Here is a 5,452-nt window from a genome sequence, read left to right as displayed (position 1 = left end):
CATATCAGGTGTGAAGGCTTGCGTGATCTCAGGAGACACAGTTTCAAATGAATAAGTAGGATCAATCTTACGTTTCTTTCCCTCCCAGTCTCTGAAACTTCGTGTTCACTTTACACTTCCAGCTTGTCTAAGTTGCACAAGCCCCATTTCAAGTGCCCGACCCACAAGTAGTAGCTAAGGGACTTCCAGCTTCAGGCCACACAGGACTAAGGCAAAGAAACTCCCAACGAAAGCCTTTACTTCTTGTGTAGTGCAAGTGAACAACGAAGACTCTTTAAGGTCACAGAAAACCCTCATTTCCAATTCCCATGTCAAGTGCCATTTGAGGACAGCTATGTCCCTTTACAGCCAGTGGCTCTGCAAATCCAATCAGAGGCCACTGTGTTTGGCCCCAATTTTTTTTTTGTTTCTTTTTTGCCTTTCAAGAATGCGGTCCTCAGCATGTCCCTTTTCAAACATAGGCTATTCTGGTGCTGTCTTCAGTCCTGCCGTGACTGGCTAGCAATGACAGTGATATATTTTATGTGCCTGAGTTCACAGAGCAAATTACATAGCGTGATCAGCTGGCGTGGTGATTTGTGTCTGTGTGAAGACTGGAATCGCTGTATTTGCATGTTTCTGAATAATGAGACTCTTATCTCCATTATATGGCAACGGGGTCGGAATCGACAGCGTTATTAACTGTTTCACAGTGAGCACAATTTGCTATTCTGCTCTTTCTCTGTTTCTGTGCATATCTCTCTCTGTCTCTGTCTCTGTCTCTGTCTCTGTCTCTGTCTCTGTCTTTGTCTCTCTCTGTCTCTTTGTCTCTTTCTGTCTCTCTCTTTGTCTATCTCTCTGTCTCTCTGTCTCTCTCTGTCTCTGTCTGTCTGTCTGTCTCTCTCTCCCTTCTCCTCTGTCCCTTCATCTCTCTCTTAAAATAAACCAAAAGCCACTTCATTTAGTACACAACCCCCCATAATCCTTCCACACAGAAGTTTTTCATAGGGAGATATTTCCACAAGTTTATCAATACTCCACATATAATCTAATCTAACTTCTTTGCTTCGTCATAGAAGAAGCTGCAATTGTGAACGGGAAAGACTTAAGGAAGGCAACAGGCATAGAAAGAAAGCTACAAGGCTGAGGCCCAATGGTAGAGGGCTTGCTTAACATTCTCGTGTCCCTGAACTGATTCTCTAACCTCAGAATAAACAAGTTAATTAATTAATTAATTAATTAATTAATTAATTAAAATAAAGAAAAAATGAGGAGGGCAGGTGGGAAATACATGAGGCAGAGTTCTGACAAGAACCTGTTCTTCCTCCAGTTCTCAGTCTCTGGTGACTGAGTGCCCCTTCAGAACAATGGGGTCCCATCTCCTACTTTAATTACATAGGGTGCATTTTGGGCACATGCCCATTTTTTCTGCTGAAAAGATGAAGACACTGGGGGAAATTATAATTTAATTCCCCAAACACAAAGGCCTTTTCAGTTTACTCTAGAGAGTCCTGACTATGCAACAGCCTGACAAACATCAATTTTTGCTGCACTGACGTGATGTATGCCACACTAGTTACAGTGATGGTGGGTTATAAGACAGAACCGGGAAAGCTGTGATTAAGTGATCATGTGACTGTTCCCTCAGCAGCTCAATGCTTACCCATCAGCCATGTGGTGGTGACAGTTTTGATAGCAAGGGCGAGAGCGAAGCAAACAGATGTCCACAGAGACTCTTCAAAAGTAGATCCAAAATCGAGTATCAGCAAATACTTCCCTAGAAAGACGGCTGAGTGTGTGAGGTAGGGGAGAGTCGCTTTGATTAAATTCTAACATGTGAGTACTATGTTAAACAGCTAAACAACCACAGCAGTGTGCACGCTGACTGTCTCTGCACAAAGAAGAGAGAACACCTAGGGTTTGCTGTGAACGTGATGATTGACATCAGCTTACCACATGTGGGAATTAAACACATGCATGAACAGCTGTAGGGATGACTACAGCTAGTAAATATGTTGGTGAAATGGCCCAGAGTGGAGCTTTGTTATGTAATATATAATATGTGATATATATATATGTATATATATGTATATATATGTATATATCACATATATAATGTATACATATATACATATACATCATATACATCATATACATATATATATACTGAAGTGAATGGCTTGTGATATATCTTACAAAGTGCCTTAAGATAGCTAGAAAGGTCCATTATGTCTTCATCAATAATCAAAGGTCTTGTCCTAGGACTGGAAGTCGTAAAAGCTTCTAGGAAGTGTAAATCAGAAGAAAATGAGACAGACTTAGCAATGGGTGCAAGATGGTGAAATGCTTCAGGGCTTCACACCTAGACTCCAGCCTTCTTCTGAGGCCACAGTCCACATTAACTCTCCTTGTGGAGTTACCACATGTTGACACACGCCGTCTTCCCCTGGTACGTTCTTGACATATAAGCACGCAGCACCTGTCTTTGCAGGGAAGTGGATATCACCCACTTACTCGCTCAAACGAACCTTTCAAAGCTCTTGCTAAGAGGGAGACACCATGCTAGCTGCATGAGTCCCAGCGAAGACGAGGACTCCACTGCCATCCTGTAGACTGCGTAAACTACGCAGACTAGCTGATTTAACTAGTATTGTTGAGAGAAGCGAAAGATGCTGAGATCCAAAGCAAATGGCAGGATACTAGTCTGAGATGAGTCCTGAGATAAAGGAAGTCTTGATACTAAAAAGTTCAAGCCGGGTATGATGGCTTTCAACCTAGCACTCAGGAGGCAGAGGCAGGTGGATCTTCATGAGTTAGAGGCCTACTTGGCTGACGTAGTGACTTCTAGGTCAGCCAGAGATACACATAGACTCTGTCTAAAAAGAATTTTTTTAATTGAAAAAAAAAAAAAATCTTAGAGAAGGCACAGTCCAGGCAAGTGGAACAGCAAGAGGAAAAGCCCAGGGGTAGGAATAAGTGACTAAGGCTGGAACCCACTGAGACAGGGGAGAGGACGCCCAGAAGTGCCCTGGGGCTCAATCATGTGCTTGGCACGTGCTCAATACTCAGAAAACCTTTGCTGAATGAATGGACCAACGGGCACATGTCAGCTATAAGGGCAGTAACGTGTAATTTTGCCTGCTTTGTGCAAGAGACCAGATGACCAGAGTGTAAAAATAGAGAATCATAATCAGGGGAATAAGAGTGGACATTCTCTGAGGACAGGGAAAATTAAAAAGTAAGTCAAAGCCTGATGGTGCATGCCTGTAATTCCAGCCACTTGGGAGCCCGAGGCAGGTAAATAGCAAATCCAAGGTTAGTCTGTACCGTCCTGTGAGTCCCCCTTCTCAAAATAAAAGTCACAATAATTTGTAGGGACATAGCTCAGTAGTGAAGTGATTGTGTAGCATGCACAAGACCCTGGATTCAATCCCTACTTCCCACCCTCTGAGAACTGAAATATTCACAGAAGCCTGTAGTAAACCCCTAAGGAAGTGCAAAGGACCATTTGGAGCACTGAAGCTAAAGGCGGGCTGACATCATGTGGGGTGGGTTCCAGAGGCAGGATGTAAACTAGACTTTGAATCAGGCAAAGGAATGTAGTAGGTAAAACAGACAGAATAGAGGGCTCTCCGAGAAAATCAGTCGGCATGTTGTTAAACCAACGGAACTGCACTGATTTTACGACATTACATAAATGCAATTCTATGCTTCTTTGCCCAGGCAAGGAGGGAGAATCGATCCCACACAAAACACAGAAACTGGGTCCCAGTGTGTTTATTTGGGTTTGCCCCCTTTGAAATTCACAAGCCTCACCTTGAGTGGAGAATTACCCATCTTAGCTAATTTTATAGTGAAATTGGCGGATATCTATAAGGGATGTTCTAATTCTCTCACATCCTAGAGTCGTACCAGCCTGCTATTCTCTCTCTCTGTCGGAGCGGTTTCCTCTCTCGTTGGAGCAACTTCCTCCTGTTTCTGCACCATGTTCCTTAAACCCTTTCAGAGGCTCTCGGCAAGCATTTAGCCCATTATAAGGTCTGTACGGCTTGTGTCAAGCTTCCACCAGCCGCCCAATGGGCACAGCCTCCATCACTCATCACGCATGTTCTAACCAATGAAATTCGGGCAACACTAACTCTCAAATGATTCTCTCCTTCCTCAGCACCACTACCTGCTTCGCGCCCATACCCTGTCTTTCCTGGACTTACTAAGTTATACCAACGTTCATTTCTGTTCTTTCCTGTTTGGTTTTTTTCAAAGGATGGTGGGAGTTGAACTCAGGGCCTGCCATAGGCAGTGTGTTACCAACAAACTCCACCCAGCTTTTTTTTTTTTTTTCTTTTTTACATCCCATCTGAGAATCTCTCTGATATGTTGGCCTACTCTTCCATAACTCCCAAACACCCTGATTTAAAAAAAAAAAAAAAGTTATGAATAGCTTCCCCCAACCCAAACATAACCCCGTTTCTTCCTTCCTTCCTTCCTTCCTTCCTTCCTTTCTTTCTTTCTTTCTTTTTTTTTTTTTTTTTGAGTTTTTTAATCAGAATGCCCTGCCCAACTCTGTAGGTACTCCCTGCCCCCACCCCTTTAGGTAGTATCCTTTTTAGTTTTGTTGTTGTTGTTGTTATTTTATTATAATAATAACTAATTTTAACAGTTCATGAAATTATTTAATATTATACAAATGTAAAAACTGTATTTTCTTTTTTCTTTTTTTTCCCCCCCCGAGTTAAAGTAATTCATTTTGGCACTGTCAAACTTCACCAAGTAGCTGAATCAAGAAGTGAGAGCAAAGAAGTTAGGTCAACTCCACACTCTGAGTCATTCTCTTTAGGAATATACCATTCTTTTTGTAATTTTTTTATGGGATATTTTATTTATTTACGTTTCTGATGTCATCCCCTTTCTCCATTTCCCCTTTCTAGAACCAAAAATATGAAATGCTTCACGAATTTGTGTGTCATCCTTGCGCAGGGGCCACGCTACTCTTCTCTGTATCGTTCCGATTTTAGTAGAGGTGCTGATGAAGCAAGCACATAATAATAACTATTATTGTGTGTGTCTGTGTGCCTCGCATGTGTGTGTCTATATGTGTGTGTGTGTGTGTTACAGGCTTGAGTCCAAGCATGCATCCAAGACATGGCACTTATTGAGGTCAGAGGACTCTGGGAGTTTTTTTCCTTCCTCCACAGGACCCTGGAATTAAACTCCAAATCTCACACTTACATACCAAGAGTTTTGACAATGTAGCTATCTCCCTCTTTCTCTAAATGGAATCTTGTTGTGTAGCCTAGGCTTGACCTCAGAGATGTGGCAGCCTTCCTCTCTCCTGAGATTTACCCACCGGAACTCAACTCCAGCAAAGCACAGGGTTGTGAATGGTCAATCTTGGGAGTTCAACTGGGCATTATGGTCTACTGTAATCCTCATACTCCAAAGGCTGAGGAGCGAGTTCAAGGCCAGCATGGGC

At 42.6% G+C, this 5,452-nt stretch overlaps 1 non-coding gene across 1 annotated transcript; it reads right to left on the bottom strand.

The window, feature by feature from the left end:
- Positions 1–4,911: 4,911 nt before the first annotated feature.
- Positions 4,912–5,018, bottom strand: LOC143436515 (U6 spliceosomal RNA). The gene has a single exon (XR_013106483.1). It is a non-coding gene; the product is annotated as a U6 spliceosomal RNA (small nuclear RNA).
- Between the last annotated feature and the right edge of the window lie 434 nt (positions 5,019–5,452).

The sequence above is a fragment of the Arvicanthis niloticus genome, chromosome 22 (assembly GCF_011762505.2).
Source record: "Arvicanthis niloticus isolate mArvNil1 chromosome 22, mArvNil1.pat.X, whole genome shotgun sequence".
Taxonomy (NCBI): domain Eukaryota; kingdom Metazoa; phylum Chordata; class Mammalia; order Rodentia; family Muridae; genus Arvicanthis; species Arvicanthis niloticus.
The sequence above is the reverse complement of the archived record's forward strand: the minus strand, read 5'-3'. Positions and strand labels throughout refer to the sequence as shown.